Source organism: Bos grunniens, chromosome 7 (assembly GCF_055505025.1).
Source record: "Bos grunniens cultivar Pamir isolate PY7600 chromosome 7, Bosgru_T2T1.0, whole genome shotgun sequence".
Taxonomy (NCBI): Eukaryota; Metazoa; Chordata; class Mammalia; order Artiodactyla; family Bovidae; genus Bos; species Bos grunniens.
In genome coordinates, this window is record NC_141171.1 from 64,750,359 (window position 1) to 64,771,398 (window position 21,040).

The 21,040-nt window shown below is 45.2% G+C and overlaps 1 protein-coding gene across 6 annotated transcripts in view; it reads left to right on the forward strand.

Moving 5' to 3' along the window:
• The window catches only part of GRIA1 (glutamate ionotropic receptor AMPA type subunit 1), a 354,858-nt gene that overhangs the window by 34,175 nt on the left and 299,643 nt on the right, over nucleotides 1-21,040 (forward strand). The window contains exon 3 of one of the 6 annotated variants that reach the window (XM_086412556.1): nucleotides 5,246-5,315. The exons of the other annotated variants lie outside the window; for them this stretch is intronic. The gene's annotated coding sequence lies outside the window, so the exon portion shown is untranslated. The remainder of the gene's footprint in view (nucleotides 1-5,245; nucleotides 5,316-21,040) is intronic. 6 annotated transcript variants of the gene reach the window in all.

Below are 21,040 nucleotides of genomic sequence, written 5' to 3' on the forward strand. Positions count from 1 at the left end.
CTGCAGGAGCTAAGATTTCAACCTAGCATCTTAATTCTATTCCAAATCCCGTGCTTCTAGCACTAGGCCAGTGATTCTCTATATGATTTTCTTGAACCAGCAGTGGTCCAACTCATTAGAAATGCCAATTCTCTGACCCACCCAGACCTTCTGCAGAATTCCTGGGGGTAGGGCCCAGAAGTCTGTTTTAACAAGGTCCCTGGGTAATTCTGGTGACGCTTGGTAACATTTGAGAACCACTGCCCACTGAATGACTTGTTATTTCTGGATAATGGGATAGAGGGGAGTCAGGATTTTTCCTATAATAACTCAAATTTCAGCTCAAGCTCCATGAGTGTGGAAGACTTCCTGATCCTGAGCTCAAGGAGCTACACTGTGACCCGAATTAAGTCTGTTTCCCTGTGTGACCATGGTCCTCGGTACTTGTAGCATGTCAAACCACACCCAGATATGCAGACCCTGGGAAGAAGGACGATCTCAGTAGGATGGAGTCTGTGCCCCATTAACCTGGAGAAAGGGGTGTCACCAGGCAGGAGAAGGGTACAGAACCCAAGACATAGGGCCATCCTAAGAAGTTCTCTTCCAAATGCAGTCAGCTGGTTGTTTAGCAATGCTCCATGGAAGATATATTGTTGTGGCCACAAGGTCATTATATGATAAGAATCAGTCAGTTCAGTTCAGTCGCTCAGTCGTGTCCGACTCTTTGGGACCCCATGAATCACAGCACGCCAGGCCTCCCTGTCCATCACCAACTCCCAGAGTTCACTCAGACTCACATCCATCGAGTCAGTGATGCCATCTTATCCTCTGTCGTCCTCTTCTCCTCCTGCACCCAATCCCTCACAGCATCAGAGTCTTTTCCAATGAGTCAACTCTTCACATGAGATGGCCAAAGTACTAGAGTTTCAGCTTTAGCATCAGTTCTTCCAAAGAAATCCCAGGGCTGATCTCCTTCAGAATGGACTGGTTGGATCTCCTTGCAGTCCAAGGGACTCTCAAGAGTCTTCTCCAACACCATGGTTCAAAAGCATCAATTCTTCGGCGCTCAGCTTTCTTCACAGTCCGACTCTCACATCCATCATGTTAATAATAAATAATCATAAGAAAAGTAAAATAGTCACACCATAAATTTTGACTACACTTGGCCCATTTTCAGGGCATTTTCACATGTATTTTATCTTTTAAAGATCTTTTTTTTTTTTTAGTTTTTTTAAAATTTATTTTAGTTGAAAGCTAATTACTTTACAATATTGTAGCGGTTTTTGCCATACATTGATATGAATCAGCCGTGGGTTTACACGTGCTCCCCATCTTGACCCCCCTCCCACCTTCCTCCCCATCCCATCCCCCTGGGTCATCCCAGTGCACCAGCCCTGAGCACCCTGTCTCATGCATTGAACCTGCACTGGTGATTCATTTCACATATGATAATATACATGGTTCAATGCCATTCTTTCGGATCTTCCCACCCTCACCTTCTCCCAGAGAGTCCAAAAGACTGTTCTATACATCTGTGTCTCTTTTGCTGTCTCACATACATCTTTCTAAATTCCATATATATGCGTTAGTATACTGTATTGATGTTTTTCTTTCTGGCTTACTTCACTCTGTATAATAGGCTCCAGTTTCATCCACCTTATTAGAACTGATTCAAATGCATTCTTTTTAATGGCTGAGTAATACTCCATTGTGTATATGTACCACAGCTTTCTTATCCATTCGTCTGCTGATGGGACACCTAGGTTGCTTCCATGTCCTGGCTATTATAAACAGTACTGCGATGAACATTGGGATACACGAGTCTCTTTCAATTCTGGTTTCCTTGGTGTGTATGACCAGCAGTGGGATTGCTGGGTTGTATGGCAGTTCTATTTCCAGTTTCTTAAGGAATCTCCACACTGTTCTCCATAGAGGCTGTACTAGTTTGCATTCCCACCAACAGTGTAAGAGGGTTCCCTTTTCTCCACACCCTCTCCAGCATTTATTGTTTTCAGATTTCCAGTCATACAAAGTAGAGTACTGTCAATCTGCCTGATTAGTGAAGGGAGAGAATGAAGACATGTGTCTCATGGCCTATAAGCTTAGTAGTAACAAACGCTAATGTGTGTTGAGAGCTTATGTGGGCCAGGCTCTGTGCTACGTGTGTTGATTTCCATTGAATTTAATAAAACCTCTAGATTTGAGGCTTCCAGACTCCCAGCTAGTCAGCTTTAGCCAGCAGTTTCTTTACTTTCACTTCATTCTAGACTGCAAGCTCTCCAGTCATTTGTTTAATTAGTCAACCTTTCTTTAGCTCATATACTAGGCAGAGAGGGAGCATGGCACAAAGGTGAATGTGCCTGCCCACAATCTGCTAGCTCTCTCTGGGGGACCCAGAGCAATGTAGTATCACCCAAGGTGGATTCAGCAGGATGAAGGCAAATTATTTGTCAATTTCAAAGTTGCCAGATTCACAATCCTCCGGAGTTCTCTGGGGTTTGAACTTGAGGTTTAAGAAGAAAGGATAGTTTGTTTCTGAACAAAGACATAGCACCCAACTGGCTACAAATGTTTCTGGAGTGAATGAGGACTCCATCAAATTTGTCTTCATGGGAGCACATCAATAAAGAAAGGGTTAGGGTAGGGGTGCCCACACAGAGGGAAGATTAAAGGTGGGACCGCTCTAGATCTAGTGCTACAGCCTCCACAGTTTTGACCCTGATGGACTCTGTGACTTTGGGCAAGCTTCTCTACCTGTCCCATCCTCTCCTTCCTCCTTCCTGAAATAAGGACTGGGGTTCCCTACTTGCCTGCTTCACAGGGGCCTTTGAAAGTCAAATGTGCGAATAAGTAATAGAGTAAGTCCTCTGCCTACAAACAAGTTCCCTTCCAAGAGGGTGTTCGTAAGTCCAATTAGTTCTTAAGTCCAACAAAGTTAGCCTAGGTACTCAACTCTCACAATCATCTATATAGCACTGTACTATATACAGGAGAAAGAGGAGAGTGAAAAGACTGACTTAAAATTCAATATTCAAAAAACTAAGATCGTGACATCCAGTCCCATCACTTCATGGCAAATAGATGGGGGAAAAGTGGAAACAGTTACAGATTTTATTTTCTTGGGCTCCAAAATCACAGCGGATGGTGACCATGATCACAGCCAAGAAATTAAAAGTTGCTTGTTTCCTGGAAGGAAAGCTATGAAAAACCTAGACAGTGTATTAAAAAGCAGAGACCACTTTGCCAACAAAGGTCCATATACTCAAAACTATGGTTTTTCCAGTAGTCATTTATGGATGTGAGAGCTGGACCATAAAAAAGGCTGAATGCCGAAGAATTGATGCTTTTGAATTGTGGTGCTAGAGAAGACTCTTGAGAGTCCCTTGGACTGCAAGGAGATCAAACCAGTCAATCTCTGAAGAAGGATTCTTTACCATCTGACCCACTGGGGAAGCCCGCTTACTTAGTCACCCCTCAAAAATGATGGCCCAAGGATTTGAATTCACATCTGTCTTATCCCAAGACCTACTATTACTAAATCACTGCATCAGAGTTCAAAATCAATCGAGAAAACCATTAAGATTCCACTGTGTAAGTTACAGTGATAAAATGGGTGGACTCTAAAGAGAACAAAATTGAAGGTCTGGCATCAGAAGCTGTGAGCTTGGCCTTTGACAAGGAAAGTGTTTCCAGATCCGAGGTGCTCCAGTGAGTGACCACAATAGTCCAGGCTAAGCAGTAGAACCCTAGACGGGGAGTCAAGGTTTAAGAGTCAGGGTCAGAAAGGGTTCCCCCAGGGTGACTGAATACATCCTATAAACTGCAGAAAGCAGCCGGGACTAGAGAAACAGACACTGGGAAGCAGAGGTGGTTATCAGGCAGCTGCAGATTCCAAAGGCCTCGGATTTTTTTTTTTTTTTTTTTGCTGTAATTCCAAAGAGGCATCTCATTTAACTCCATTCCCAGCCACCTGGTAGGGTTGGGGAGGAGCTTTCCGCAGGACAAGAGTTTTCACCTCTCACTCAGTGGGTGAGGGAAACTGGTCCTCTCAGGGGAAAGAGGAGAAGCTCAGCCTTGCTCCCCTCCTCTGGGTCTGGGTAAGGACCAGCTTCAGTGGTGAGCTGCTGACACCCATTTGGGACTGGCTCAGGGGACCAATTGCTGCTTTACTGCAGAATTTCAAATGGCTTTAGATGTGTCTCTGTTAGTCAAAGCTAAGGTCAATAATGAAAGAAATAGGATAGCTAATATGTGTTAAACTCTATTCAGGGGGTCCTTTTAAGGTATATTTTAGGCTCCAAGCACTTTTACAAGTCCTGCCTACCCTCATCATGTCAAAGATATTACAGTGCATGCAAATCTCACATTTATTTGATTTCTGTGAGTTAAGTGGTGGAGTTGTAGACCAGAATACATTATGACAAATTTTATAGACACTGAAATATTTATTAATTTGATATTGCCACTTGTGTTAAATATTTCAGAAACAATATATTTATTTTTATGGCCAGAAATATTTTTTTAAGGCTCTTCAAACAATCAGAGGGCCTGGATACTGAACTTATCATGCCAAATGAAAAAAACAATTCTCTGATAATTGTGTCCTAGGAGTTAAGTGCTTCCACACATTGTCAGTGGATAAGTGTGGGGACTCTGGAATTAAACCACATTGAGCTGGAATCTTAGCAGTACTAGTTATAAACTGTGTGGTCTCTGGCAAGTGCCACAATCCTGACTCTGCCCCAGTCTCTTCATCTGCAAAACAGTTACTGTGAGGACTAAATCAGATAATGTGAGTAAAAAGTTAAGGATGCCGCCTATAACACAGCATGGAAAATTGGTTTCTTGTCATTTTATTATTTTTTTTACAGTGTCCCATGAAATAGCCACCAAATAGCGGTTATTCCCATTTTGAAGATGAAGTGACTGAGGCTAGAAAGGCTGTGACTTACCAACCTTGGTACATGGTGGGGGGATTCTGAACTGAGATCTCCTTCTAAATCAGTAAGGGTTTGTATTAGTAAAGGCAGACCAGGTGATACAATGGTAGCAATAACTCCCACATTGCATATAACATGCGTTTAATCTCTGGCTCATGCTACAAGCCCATCCAGGATGGCAGAGGAGCATTGCTTCTCAGAAGCACTGAGGCACCCAGGCCAGGAGAGATTCCTTCTTAGAAAAGCTTCCATCAAAAGTATGTGACAAAACACACTGGCTCATAAACTTTCATCTCAGAGGTAACAGACAACACTTCCGCTCACAGGTCTTGGACCCAGCAAGTTTCAAGGCCGGGCTGAGTCTGAATAGGAGGTGGAGAAGACCAGTCACACCATGTGAGTAGAAGCACAGCCCTAGTGTTATTTCAGAGGGAAACTTTGAGGATTAAGTTAATGAATACAAATGAATGACTGAGTCTGGAACACGGTAAGAGCTTCCTTAAAGGTTAGGTATTCATCCTTATTAGTTAATGGATTGCTGACAAAGGCCCATAGAGTCAAAGCTATAGTTTTTCCAGCAGTGTCATGTGTGGACATGAGAATTGGGCCATAAAGAAGGCCAAGTGCCAAAGACATGATGCTTTCGAACCGTGGTACCGAAGAAGACTCCTGAGAGTCCCTTGGACAGCAAGGAGATCAAACTAGTCAGTCCTAAAGGAAATCAACCCTGAATATTCATTGGAAGGACTGATGCTGAAGCTGAAGCTCTAATACCTTGGCCACTTGATGTGAAGAGCCAACTCATTGGAAAAGATCCTGATGCTGGGAAAGATTAGGGCAAGAGGAATAGGGACAACAGAGGATGAGATGGTTAGATATCCCCACCAACGCAACGGACTTGAGTTTGAGAAAACTCCGGATACAGTGGGGCACACAGAAGCCTGCTATGTGAGCTGCAGTTCATAGGGTCACAGAGTCAGACCCAACTTAGCGACTCAACAACAACTCCTGTGGCAATATTCCCATATAAATATTGTCCACCTGATTCCCTTGTCCACGGCCTTCCTCTCCCAGAGATCCACTCTGCTGACTACTTGCTGCACTGTATTCTCCAGATCTCCCTCTCATCTGTTGTCCCTCACTGATTCCTCATCATCTTACACAACCAAGTTCAGACACCCAAGCTTAGCATCAGAAGGTACTCTGGCATCCAGTGCCAACCACCAGTGGAGTTTCCTCTCCCATTCCTAACACTCTGCCTCTGCTCTAGCTGGAAGCTAGAGTTAGGGTTCCCAAAATCAGTCTTGTACATTCCTACCTCAGGCTCTGATGAGCACCCTTCCTCCCACATGGCGCAGTGATAAAGAATGTGCCTGTCAAGCAGGAGACTTGAGTTCAATTCCTGGGTGGGGAAGATCCCCTGGAGAAGAAAATGGCAACCCACTCCAGCATTCTTGCCTGGGCGATCCTATGGACAGAGGAGCCTGGCAGGCTACAGTCCATGGGGTCTCTAAAGAGTCAGACCCTTCAGAGTGACTGAGTACTGAGCACTTGCTTCTTGTATGAACTCCCCTCCCACAATGCGTCTTCCCTTTGTGGGTTCCTGTATTTTCTATGAACCCATTTTCTAAGTCCTCCAAGAAGCCTCCTCCCCCAGCTCAGCCTGCAACGATTTCATGCAAGGCTGAATAGCCTCAATATTCGGGAACTATGTCGCTCATTTGGCACTGAACTCAAGACTGCTTTGAACGTTTGTTTTCTATTCTCTTTATACCCATGTTGCTGTTGTGTAAAGAACAAGAAGGACAGCATCAGACAGACACTGGAATAATTTCAGGTCTGTCATTTACTGGCCTTCAGACCTTGTGCAGGTCGGCTATTTTCCTGAGCTCTCTGCTCCTTTCCTGCAACACAGAACTGATTATACCTGCCTCCCAAGGGAGAAGTTATGAAGGGAGAAGTAAAAACAGTGGTGATGCCCAGTGTAGGGTAGATTTCTGTCCTCACCGGGCTGATTCCCTAGTCCCTGGAATAGTAGCTGACACATAATATGCAGTTCAATGCCTATCTGTTGAATGAATGGATAATTATTCACTACTAGCTAGTTTTAATAGTTTTCTCCAAAACTCTAAGTTCCTTGAAGACAGAGTGCTTTGAAAAGTAAACATTCTTTGGAAAAGAATTCTTAGGTGATTGTTCTCAAACTTCAGTGTATAGAAGAAGCAAGGAAGGTTATTTAAAAAAAAAAAAATGCTGGACCTTGAATCTGTCAGAAAGAGAAAAACAAATATCATATATTAATGTATATATGTGGAATCTAGAAAAATTGTACAGATGAACCTATTTTCAGGGCAGGAACGGAGCTATAGACGTAGAGAAGGACTTGGGGACAGGCAGGGTGTGGATGAGGGGTGGGATGAATTGAGAGACTGAGATCGACATAAACACTACTATGTGTAAAATAGAAAGCTTGTGGGAAGCAGCTGTATAGCACAGGGAGCTTAGCTTGGTGCTGTGTTGACCTAGAGAGGTGGGAAGGTGGGTAGGGTGGGAAGGAGATCAAAGAGGCAGAGGATATATGTATACAGAGAGCTGATTCACTTTTTTGTAGAGCAGAAACTAACACATTATAAAACAATTATACACCAATTTTTTTAAATGTCGATCATTGGAATCTAGGTTTACTGAATTAAAATTTATGACGTAAGGTCTAAAAAGCTGTATTATAACGAGCTTCCTAAACGATAGTGATACTAAGATCTATAGATTAGGCTTTGAGAAATCTTATTTTGGGATTTCCCCTCTTGAATGGATATAAATTCTTCTAGGTAAGTCTCTGTGAGGCAACCCATCTAGCAGGGATGACCCTTCTAACCAGTCTCTCTGCTTAGCTATTCACTTAACTCTAGACTAGAGTACTTCCAAAACTCAGTTCATTAGAATTGAATTAATCTTTGTACACTTAATGGGCATAGCCTGTGTTTTTCTAAAAGGTGTTAAGTTTGAAGTGAAGATGGTGATGATTCTTTACAGTAGGTTTCTCTGACAATACTTGATTTTATCTTTATACCCAGTGCCTTCTGTTTAGCATCCATTTCAGGGATTGGTGGCCAACAAGCTGTGATGATGAAATAAAAAATACAGTTTCCTAATTGTAATTCCAGTTGACCTGTAATGCAAGATCTTACGGGTCTCTGGAGGAAAGTATTGTTCTTAATGTCAAAGATCACCCATTAAGCCCATCTGATAGCTGATAGAAGTCCAGAGGAAATATTTGCTATCTTTTGTTAGTTCCTGGATAAATAGTGAACAGACACAGTCAGCCTTAGCGATGTCAATTCAGGATCTCTCAAGGATTCAACTATTTATTTAACTAAGGTACAGCCCACGGGACATACATCACCTATTGAATTCCAGAGCTTAGCATTTTATTAGAAGTGTACACAATGCTTCCACACAGAAGAGCCGACTCATCCAATCACCAAAATGATCTACCTCTTCCTTCTTTCTTTACGGTCTAGTTCTTTACAGCAGTGGTTCTCACCTGGGGGTGATTTTGCTTCCTTCCTCTCCCCAGGGCACATGTGGCAATATCTGAAGACATTTTTTTAATATAAATTTATTTATTTTAATTGGAGGCTAATTACTTTACAATATTGTATTGGTTTTGCCATACATCAACATGAATCCGCCACAGGTATACACATGTTCCCCATCCTGAACCCCCCTCCCACCTCCCTCCCCATACTATCCCTCTGGGTCATCCCAGTGCACCAGCCCCAAGCATCCTGTATCATTCATCTGAAAACATTTTTGGTTGTCACAACTTGGAAGGGAAGTGGCATGCAGGCAGAAACAATGGATGCTGCTAAACGTCCCCTGATACAGAGGACAAAGCCCTATGACAATAAATTATCTTGTCCAAAATGTCAGTAGTGCAGAGGCTGAGAAACCCTTGTCTAGTTTTATTCACTAAGTGCTGGGCACTGGTCCCCTCCAATAGTTCATTGTATGGAATTCAGATAGATTCTTCAGAGTGTTCCCTGTTCAGAATCAGCTCCAGCTGGCTTCCCCTCAGTGAGCAGACAAGGCTTGGGGGATATGAGTAGTTCCCATCCTTCCTTTCCTTAAACCTGAAACAGGTCTTATATGGTTTTGTATGGTAATATGGAAATCTGTCCATGGCATTTTATAAATCGAGCATTATGGTCCTCCCTCTAGCTGGAACCCAAACCGCTCTTCCCTGGCTAAGTGCAGCAGCCAGGCATGGGTTTCTCCAGATACAATCCTTGTCACCCCTTCCCTGGTCTGGCTGGAAAATAGCTCAGTAAATTGAGGAGTTTCTTTAGGTACACAATTGGCACTTTGATTGATGATAGTTTGTTAGCTGTGATCGTGGTGTAGAACAGCCAGAATGGAAGCCAACTTTCCTTTTAGCTCCTTAGCAACAGTCACTCAACACCATAAAACAAAGTCAGTCCTGTGGACACTAAAGAGTGGGAGGACCCTGTGCTAAAAGGGTCACTGGGTTCAATCCAACAGGACTGGGTTGGAATCTTGGTGCTAAACTTACTGGTGAGTCAGTTTCTTCATTTGGATGATAGGAATACTAATTCTGGCCCTGGGATTAAGAGGATCACTGATCATTGCTCAGTTGTTCTGTAAATTATACTGTAATTGCTCCCCCAAATGTGGACCTTAGGATAGGAAGTCTTCTCCCATACTGACCCCAGTCTGTGAAGCCACATTTACAAATCAGTGTATTATAATTTGAAGAAATATTTTTGTGACTGCAGCAAATCAAAAAAAAAAAAAAAAAGAGGCCAACAGAGTAATGCAGTTTTATAAGACTCCTTTATTCTGAGACTATGAGCTTTTTCTTCTTTGTTGTTCCAGTGCCTTTTCTATTATGAAATATGATGGTGATAGATTGCAGGATGTTTTGTTTTAAAATATCCTGACATGAAAATATAAAATATTCACATCTTATGTCAATCCCTGAAATGTCTTTAAATTTTTTCTGATCTACAAACCCCAGTGCGACGGAGCTCAGTGAAATCTCCTGGGCAGGAATGTTATTATTGCTGGTGATATATTATATATAAGTTTGTGTGCCTGTGGACTGGATATGTGTGGCATGCATGGAAAGGACCTTTCACACAATTTCTTAACCTATTTAAAATCTATTTAAGTCACTTCAGTCGTGTCCGACTCTGTGCGACCCCATAGACAGCAGCCCACCAGGCTTCCCCGTCCCTGGGATTCTCCAAGCAAGAACACTGGAGTGGGTTGCCATTTCCTTCTCCAATGCATGAAAGTGAAAAATGAAAGTGAAGTTGCTCAGTCGTGTCCGACCCTCAGCAACTCCATGGACTGCAGCCTTCCAGGCTCCTCCGTCCATGGGATTTTCCAGGCAAGAGTACTGAAGTGGGGTGCCATTGCCTTCTCCGTCTTAACCCATAGGCAGATCTTATTTGCCTGGGATCACAATGAAACACAGAGAGGGTGAGTGGATGCAACAAAGTAGAAAGGTCAGCTGCTTTGGACTCAGGCACAGCTGATACCCTCTCTGGTCAGCTTTGTGACTCTATAGTAAGTTTTAAGAGCATCCATTTCCTCATCTGCAAGAAGGGAAGATAGTAATACAACCCCAGAGTTGCTGGAGTAAACCAGTGTAGAGGAGGGGCTAGGAGAAAAGACAGCACTTGGTGGGTACTTGAGATTGTTCCTTTTCTTCCTTTAAATCATGTCCTCTGCCAAATTGCTTCAGTCGTGTCCAACTCTGTGCGACCCCATGGACTGCAGCCTACCAGGCTTCTCTGTCCCTGGGATTCTCCAGGCAAGAACACTGGAGTGGGTTGCCATTTCCTTCTCCAATGCATGAAAGTGGAAAGTGAAAGTGAAGTCACTCAGTCGTGTCTGACTCAGCGACCCCATGGACTGCAGCCCACCAGGCTCCTCCATCCATGGGATTTTCTGGGCAACAGTACTGGAGTGGGGTGCCATTGCCTTCTCCCAAGCATGTCCTCTACCTGCTACTATATACATGGTGCATCTGTGATATGGAGGCTCTTCCAATGTTAAACCAATGGCCTTCTAAGTTCCCTGCCTCTGAACATCTGCCACCCCAGTAACTGAAGTAACCCTGACTTCTAGGTACAAGCTCAGAGGACTAAACTGAGGTTCTCAAACTCTTGCATGTGTCAGACCCACCTGGAGGACTTGTTAAACACATGGCTTTCCTGGACCCACTGCAGAGTGTCTGATTCTGGTCTGGGTGGAGAGAAGAGTCTGTGTTTCTAATCACTTCCAAATGATGCTGATGCTGCTGGTCCAGGCACCACCTCTTGAGAATCACTTGGCTAAATGTTCCCTCCTCTTTTCAGCAACAGTTCACTCCTGTGCTTCCTGATGGTTGGCTGCAGTTTTTCTGGCCATTTTCAAAACCTGGCCTGTACCCACTATCTCCAACCCTGGTAGACACTCCATATCCTTCCAGCAAAGGCATCCCCCTGTCTACCACCTTCGCTCTCCCGCCACGTCCCATCCGTCTGCAGGGCTTACCTCACTAACCCCTGGCTCATCTCCCACTCAGCGGACATGCAGCCTACAGCCCCCAACTAGTTTAACCATTCCTCCTTCACGTAACAGCTACATGACCTTGCATAAATTGGTCCCCAGAGTAGATGTCAGAGCATGAATAAGCCTCTCCCATCTCAAGAACCAGATTAGCACAGTCCTCCCCAGAACAATGGAGATGGTCTATTGTCAGCCAACACAAACAATTCCAGCAGATTTTCTCATCAGGGCCGTGTCTGCCTATTTCATGTTAATGAGAACTGTTGTTTGTTTCAACTGAGTCGTCTTTATTCCATTTCCGCCTCAGAGTAGGAGGCATCTGTGTTTGCAGTCCAGGGGGTGAATTACAATACAGTCTTGTATTGTCAGACACATCTATCCCTTTGGGGAACATCTTTCCAGATTACCAGTTCTCAGAGAGATGCACAGGAGGGCAAGACTTAAGCTAACAAATGATGATCTTTCACTACAAAACTACCTGTGGACCTCAAACTCCCAGGTTCCTCCCTCCAGGTACCAAGATGGTACCTCCAAGACCTCCAGGACTCAGGTTGAGATCTTTGGTCCAGGACACCCCATAACCTTGGGTGTCAGGTCTTTAGAATGGGGCACCTACCCACTCATGAGCTACCTCAGCTCAGTTCAATTGCTCCGTCTTGCTTCAAATACTTTCACTAAGAGAGCTGAAACTTCAGTCAGTCACAGCCCTGGGAAAAGACGAGTTGACCTCGTCACATCCGAGTGTTCATGACAAGCATCAGAAATGCTTCTGAGGGCTACTTTGGCCAAGCAGACAAGGAAGAACATGTGAGAATACCCAGACCCTAAAAGTCAGGGCAACACACTCTAGCAGAGCGGAAGCGTGTAGGCTTGAGGACTCAGAGTCCCAGAGAATCCCTGAGTGATGTTCACCAGCTCTGAGGGCTTGCTGTAACATGAGCCTGGCCTCAGGGTGACAAGACATCCTGAGGCTCTGGGCAGAGCACATTCAAATTCTCAAACCCTCTGCTTTGCTTAGAGGCAAATTACTAGAGGAGGGCAGCTTTCTGGAATTCACACACTGAGCTGAGCACCATTCAGGCCCTCTGCTGGGTGACCTTGGGAACTCACTTTTCCTTTCTGAGCCTCAGTTTCTGGTTCCCTCATTTTTGAAATGGATTAATAACCTCTGTTCTGCCCACCTCACAGGGATGCTGTGAAGCCAAAATACTGCTGCTGCTAATAATAATAATAGTAGTAGTAGTAATAATAATAATATAATGGTTGTCCCAGCAACAACTCTAACAGCATACACACTCACAGTCCTCTTGGCTCTGTGGACTGTCTGTGTCAGCCCATTCTTCTGGCAGCCCTGGAAGGTGCTTACTATCATGATACCCAGCTTAGAAACTCTAAGTGACATTTCTTCCCTAATACGCAGTGAAGAAACTCTAAGGCACAGGGAGGTTGAATAGCCTGTCAAGGTCACACAGCTAATATGGTGGAGTGAGGATTAGCGCCCTGCCCTGTCTGACTCACCTGTATGTAAGCACCAAGAGACACTGTTCTGTGATACAGGTTGACTTTTTTTTTTTTTTGGTAAATGTGAAATATCTCTGTGGCTGGAAGGTGACTTCTTAGCCATGCCACAGCTTGCTCTCCAAGCTTTAAGCAGATGGCCTTGAATGCCTCCATCTTGGTGCCTGGCCCCAAGTGGGTGGGCTCTCATTTTTTCTTTGTTTCTCCTCCCTTGCATTATGAAAATGAGAAGCAGCTGTGAGCCCTGCTGATTGCACATGGGACTGTGAGTGTCGCTACCTCTGCTAACAACTAATTCGTTACCAGTTGGCAGACAGCTTCCACTGTGCTGTTACAATCTATTTGGCTTCCAGGTGCCACAGGGAATCAAAAACAATTTGCTCAGTGGTCAGGTCTGGGTGTCGTCTGCATGCAGATGGGGATGCTCTGGTTCCCTGTGCTCCTGAGGGGTAGGCTGTCTGGTGATGGACCATCCTCCTGGGGAGGACAAGCTCTCTGCAGGACACAGAGACTGGAGAATGTGTCTAGGCTTGGAGGGAACTCAGTTTAGTCTTTTGTCCCCTTGAAGAAACACTTAGCAAAGGTGTATGAAGCATCCACCATGTGCCAGGGACTGTGTCAGGACATAGGGATGCAGTGGTGTGTTAAGACAGACAGAATCCCTGCTCTTACTGGAAGTGCGGAAAAGCACACCATAGCCAAGTCAACAGATAAGTAATGGAGACGATGTGAGATCATTATAAGGGGCAAGAAGAAATGAAAACTCAGTGATGTGATATAGAGTTGCTGGACTGGGCAGGGAGGGATCCCTCAGTTAGGATGATCAGGGTCTGTTGGGGAAAGGGATATTTGACCTGGGATGGTAATGGTAAGCAAGAATTGGTCCTGAGATAAATAAGATCAGGGAAGAACATTCTTGGCAAAGGGAACTTCAAATGCAAAAGCTCTTGGGTCCCAAGAGCAAAGGTTGGGTCCCAGTGCAAAGGCGCAAGACACAGAAAGGAGGCTCAAATAGGGTCAGTAAGCAGGGCACACAGACCATGCTCCTGCCTGGGGGCTCCTCTGTGAGAAATCCTCTGGGCCCCTGTCAGCCAAGGCAGGAGATCCTTTCTGTGCATTCATCGTATCTCTACAGACTGTCTCTGAACCATGTCATCTCTTTTTCATTCTGCATCTTTCCAAGGCTAGGACCATGTCTTCTTCTTTCTATATCTTTCCAACCAAATGGTACACAGTTCTGGGCACGTAGCCAGTTATCCAGATGGCCTGATAACTTTAAGGTGTAGCTTTTGGATAATGTCACAGGCCACAGAGGCAGAGTTCACATACACCCAAGGAAGAAATATTTTATTTTCACCAAAATGATCAAGTGCCTCAGTAGGTAATGAGCGTTGTAATATCCTCATGTATTACCCATCAATATATTTCAGGCACTTTAGGTATAGGATCTCATTTAATGCTCCTACTAACTCAGTAAGGAGGTACTATTATTATCCCCTCTTCCCAGCCCTGGAAACGGAAACCCTAGTTGTCTGAGGACTGTGTGCCTGGGGTCACAAAGTGAGGAAGTGTCATGGTCCAGATTAGAAGTCCATACGCAGTAATCCTCTCTAGAAAAACTGGATGACTTGAGTCCATCTTTTGGCATCATGTATCCTGGCTTTCATTTCTACTATAAACATTATCAGGGGGCTTGTGCAGAGTCTTTGGGGTCCCCTCGTGTGTCTTAAATAATAAAATAATGCAGACTTATAGAGTTGAATTTAATAGAATATGTTGGAAAGGATGGCTGAAAGCATATTTTTCTTCAGCAAAATCATTCCCTAAAGATGCTGCTGTTCTTGCCCACCCTACCCGCTTCTCTTCACTTTTTCTGAGCAAAGCGTTAGCTGCCAAAACCAAAGGTTAAACTATGTCGATGAAGAAATAAAAAATAAAAATTCACCCTGATGCTCCCCTCATCTTCCTTCAAAACACTGTAAATGAGGTCATAGCTCTCTCTAAGCTAACACACAAGCATCTCGAGAAGAGGTGAAGGGATTTAAAGAGTAGGTAAAAAAGAAACTTCAGCCATGAAAATGAATGTATCCAGAGTTCAGATCATATAAAGCTCTCTGCCTTCCCTAGTCTTGCCCAAGTCCTCCAATTTCCTTACAATCTTATTCACAAGATACTCCTGCCCCACCCACCCCCCGCCCCATATCCCATCCTTCTGAAGCCTCCTTCATCCAAGAAGATCCATTTAGGTTAAAATGGCCAGCCTGAGAAATTAGGGCAGCCTAGAGTGGCATTTCTTCGGGGCAGCCCAGCGCTTTAAAAAGACTAAGGAGAAATATCTCTAAAAGGATGTGTGGGTTTCCCAGCCCAGACTGCCTCACCCACTCATGACACATGCCTGGGCCTGCTGTGCATTTGCCCTGAGACCCTGGGGAAGGTCACAGAACTCTGGATCACAAGGGATCCCTCAATTCAGACAACTTTCTGTGAAGTCTTCTCAAGAGGGACATTGGATATTAGGGCTCGTTTCCTTGCACATGCATTGGACCTGACAAGTCTAGATTTGTAATAGTCACTGTCTAGTATTTATAAAACTTGATAATGCTACTAACAATCATTATTAATATTTACTATGAACGTTTGGTTTCCCGGGTGGTGCTAGTAGTAAAAAATCCGCTTGCCAATGCAGGAGATGTAAGAGATGTGTGTTTGATCCCTAGGTTGGGACAATCCCTTGGAGGAGGGCATGGCAACCCACTCCAGTATTCTTACCTGGAGAATCCCATGGACAGAAGGGGCCTGGGGGCTATAGTCCATGGGGTCACAAAGAGTTGGATACACCTGAAGCGACTTAGCACACACGCATGCACTATAAATGTGTACTAGAACCTTCCAGATCTTAAGCTAAGTGTTCTTGAGCATCATTTGGATTAGTCTTTATCACACCCCTATGCACTGGGGACTGTTTTTTCCTCATTAGTTCGATGAGGTTAAGATGCTTATTCAAGGTCACACGACTGGTAAGGATGTAGAGCCGATATCTGACCATAGATACTGATGCTACAGCCAGCTTCCAGACCAGGAAACACCGAGAGGCTTAACCAAGATCCTCAGGTCAGGCATCCCAAATTAAAATGCCTACAGGAGCTGGACTGATAATGTGACCAAGTGAACCCAGAGGATGTCACCCAGACAAGAGCAATGAGAAATGACAGATGGGACAGCTTCACTATTGGAGAGACTAGGGGAATGCCATGGGGACAGGAGAGCACCTCCCAGCTAAACAGGGGCAGCCACTCAGTTCTTAAGCCTCCCATGGCCAGAGGTGAGTGCCTAACCTTCTGTCTACTTTTTCAAGGGAAGTTAAAAATCTGAATTTTTACTTGAAAGCATTCAACTGTTGGATATCGGCAAGTAATTCCAATTTTTAAAAACATTTTGCCAACTGAACAAAATACACCAGGTTTATGCCACCTTGGTGCTTCCCTGGGGGTTCAGATGGTAAACAACCTGCCTGCTATTCAGGAGACCTGGGTTCGATTCCTGGGTCAGGAAGATCCCCTAGCAAAGAAAATGGCAACCCACTCCAGTGTTCTTGCCTGGAGAATCCCCATGGACAGGGGAGCCTGGTGGGCTACAGTCCATGGGGTCAAAAAGAGGCAGACATGACTGACTAACACTTTCTTTCATTTATTTCACCTTGGACCTTATCCAATTCCTTCATCCTCTGTCTAGATGAATGAAGGAGGAAGAAGGAACTCAGAGAATGAGAATGACTTTCTGAGGATCACACAGGGAAGTCAGAGGCAGGGCTGATCCTATAGCTCAGGGCTCTTTCATTACAAGGTGGTACTTGCTATTTCCAAATGATACAAACCCCACTCTGACCTCTAGCCGTACCTGTATATGTCTGATGCTCAAGAAATTTTGAATTCAATTTCTTTTCATCTTGCTGATGTTCCTCCAGGTATTAAGTGGATCTGTCCTTCATTGATGGTGGAAATGAAGTTACATAAGATAAGGCACTAGCAGGGGAAGCCAATGAAGGCCTTTTACCTACAGTTTGTCTAGCAACCAGACCCAGAGTCCCTTGCCTTCCTCTCTGAGGACAGACGGATGATGTTCTCTTGCTGTCAATTCAGTGTTCTTCTTGCCTTTTTTGGTCATAGAGGCCAGCTTGCCTCCAATTTAAGTGGGGATGTTGGCAGAGGGTCATCAAGCTAAGGCTTTCCTTCCTACTAGTCTTGGGTTCAGGGTCTATTGTTCCCCACCAGTTTACAGAGGCCCAAGAAGAAGGCCCTGCCCAGGTGGAAACCACAGAGACAAGACTCCCTCCATGAAATAGCAGCTCTGGAAAACAGGTGACTGGGAATGATCTGAGAGCCCACAGAGGTGTCAGTCATGGCCCCGGGTTCTTGACGTTATCTCTGAATTGCCTACCAAGTGGTGCTGTGACTTGACCCAAAAAGTTTCTGGAGTTGAAAGGAAGAGAGATTCTTAGGGATTAAGGAGCTAGAAAGGAAGTAGGGGATCTGGGTTTTATGAACAGAGCCTTTTTCTTTTTTAATAATAATGTTTTGAATTTCAATCAGCCTTTGTCCTTTTCAAAATGCGTTCCCAAACTTGGCTGGAGAGCCAGAATCACCCTGTGAAAGAAGGGGTTCCCTGGCTTGCCTGAGAAAGACCAGTGGGGCTGTGAGGGTGGAGAGCACCCCCTTCAATGTGCTGTGGGAACAACGGGTCTGGGGAGCCCACGATGAGAGACACGGGGAGACGGCGGGGGCGCGGAGGGAACAAATTCTCCTAAAGGAGAACGCGGTGCGCCCGTATTTCATAGACTTAAAAGGAAGTTCCTAGCCAAGGCTCCCAGCATGAGAGGACTTGCTGGGCAGGAACCCAGAAGAGAACACTGGCTTGTAGAAGAGGAAGTTTATGAAGACAGGGGGTGTGTTTCTTCCCTTTCTTCTGCCAGTGGAGGAGCTATTTTGGGCAGAAGCCAGCAGGCACCTTGAACAGGATGTGATCTCCCAGGAGGAGTCAGACAATCTGCCTGACTAAAAGAAAGAGAACTTGCCCTTGGCATCAGCACCGCTGAGGCTCAGCTCACACATCCCCTTCCATGGCAGTCTAATTCCACAAGGGTGGGGTGCCAGAAACCCTGGGTCTTCTGTTTCCCTGGAAACAGGACGATTGCCTTTCCCAAGTCAACTGGGGGACACAGATCCTGGGAGCTCCACTGGAGGCTGATTCCTGAACACTACGAAATGATTTGCATGCTAGACTATCATCGCAGAGCCCTTGGACACTCTGCTTTATTTGCATCACCCTGTGAGGCTGAATGGACCCCAACAGGCAGCTGCAGAGATGTATCTCAGGAAATGGTCTTCTACTCACAGGTCGTAAGAGCTGCCCCGACGCGGGCGAGTCAAAGCCTTCACCCCTCCAAGGAGTGTCTGGGGCAGGGGGAGGCCAGGAGAGATGTCAGGGAGAGTCCACGGCCTGAAGACGGGAGATCTGGTTCACATCCTTTGCTGCCACTTACTAGCCTGACCTCGAGAAAGCTCTTCCTCCTTTTTCTGAATTCTGCTTTTTTATAATCTGTAAGATCTGAATGGGAGTGGAACCTTTAATCTTTAAAGTCTCAGATCATGTCACTCTAGGGAGCCCTCTGATACCCTCCTCTTACACGTTCCCCACCTCCCCTTTAACTGGACCTACATGGCCCAGTGGAATGCGGTCCCCGCCCACCACACCCGCCTGCATCCTTGCCCTCTCCCCGCTCAGCTCTACTGAAGTCCTCCTACTTCAGGGTCTTTAACCCCACCAGAACAATCTTCCTCCCTGCCCACATCGCCTCTTCACCTTGCTAACTCCTCCTTATCCCTTGGTCTCAGCATTAGCATCACTTCTTTAGGGAGTCCCTCCCTCATTCTTCCTTGGTAGCTCAGATGGTAAAGAATCTGCCTGCAGTGCAGGAGACGCTGGTTCAATTCCTGGTCAGGAAGATGCCCTGGAGAAGGAAACCGCTACCTACTCCAGTATTCTTGCCTGGAGAATTTTGTGGACAGAGGACTGTCAGGCTACAGTCCACGGGGTCCCAAAGAGTTGGACACAACTGAGCAACTAACACTTTCACTACTTTCACTCCCTCCCTTGCTGAGGTTAGGTTTTTCTTTCCATGAGTTGATAAGCACTGTATACTTTTCCTTGGAAGCACTCACAGCAAGGCAAAGTCTACCACTGCTTCTGGAATCCCTTGCCTGTCATCTTTCTCTCCCGGAGAATAAGCTCAATTAAGTTATGACCCAGGTCTGTCTCCTTCACAACTGTAACTTCCAGCATTAGAACCCACAAATCTAGAAACAGGAGGTACTCAGTGACTGTTTTTTGAGAGAAGAAGGGGTCTATGTGTATGTAAACACCCCTGGCTTCAGTGTTAGGGATGCGATCACAGCGCTTGTGAAAATAAGAAATACACTGGGCATACCATCACTTTACTGGCTTGATGAGAAAACGGAACATCTAAATGTCCCTATATTTATCTCCACCTTAGAGTGGACAGCACACCCAACGTGGTGGCACAATATAGAGCTGGCTCACCTGCGTGTGTGATGAAAATAAAAAGAGAGACAGTGATGGAAGAAATATGTTCCTTCTGTCTCACAAAAGACTCTGCCCACAGAGCCAGGCAGAATCTACTAGATCTACCAAAATAGTGACAAAGGGGACAGGAGAGTGATGAATCAGCGATGAATCCAGGAGGATATTGATGGGCAATTCATCACAATGAGTATTTGCTGGGCACCTACTCTTCACTGAGATGTCACGCTTTGCTTCATGTTGTTGATATAAATGTAATGATGGTAGCTAATAGCTAATGTTCAGCGATGTTAAGTGATCTACCCAAATTAACCTAAGTCTTTGCTGGAAGGACTGACATTTGAATCCAGGTTGATCTGAAGTCAGCCTTTTCCTCTTAACCTCTGGAATACACAACGTCATGTCACAAAAGAAAAAAAATGATCTGGGGCTTTGGGATGCTTAATCTGAGGAGCACTGCACCTAATACATTATTCATTCAAGATATCTGCCCTCTTGCTCCATCCTACTCATGACAGTGGGACTTTCATAAAACGGCTGGCTAAGGAACAGTTGGAGAAGGCAATGGCATCCCACTCCAGTACTCTTGCCTGGAAAATCCCATGGATGGAGGAGCCTGGAAGGCTGCAGTCCATGGGGTCGCTGAGGGTCAGACACAACTGAGCGACTTCACTTTCACTTTTCACTTTCATGCACTGGAGAAGGAAATGGCAACCCACTCCAGTGTTCTTGCCTGGAGAATCCCAGGGATGGGGGAGCCTAGCGGGCTGGCGTCTATGGGGTCGCACAGAGTTGGACACGACTGAAGTGACTTAGCAGCAGCAGCAGCAGCAGCAGCAGCAGAGAGAAAGCAGGAGGTAGGAAAAGTAATTTTAAAACTGAGGGTCCAAAGACGTGCAGTCAAGCCCCAGACTTACTTTTCAATCTTACTGTAAAAAGGATGATGTTCTGTTAGTCCAGACACCTGATGCATCCAATGGGAATGGAAGTTTCTAGGGTTTTGTCCTATACCCCTAGAATTTAACCAGCTCTCTCCCAATCTGGGTAACTTCCTGTAGGTTTCCTCCTTGACAGCTAGGAGATATGGGAGTCCTAAGGATTCTCTCCAAAGGTGGTATACCTGGAGATGTTAAGCCTCCATTTAGAGTCAGGACTGAAGCCAGGGAGGAGCAGGTATCTGCTTGCCTATCTTCAGGGTTCCTGTCCAGCACCCAACAGTGGAGGCTCCATCCAATTTCTGGAATATTTGACTGTGACTGACTGATTTTTGAGCACTCAGGTGGCAGGTCCTCTTTCACCCACCCTGTCCAGCAGGCATCACCAGGGGGCCTTAACACCCAGCCCACCCAGGTGCAATCACCTACCTATTTGCCCACAGGATAGATGATGAACATCTTATAACCACTTGCTCTGTCATTTACATATTA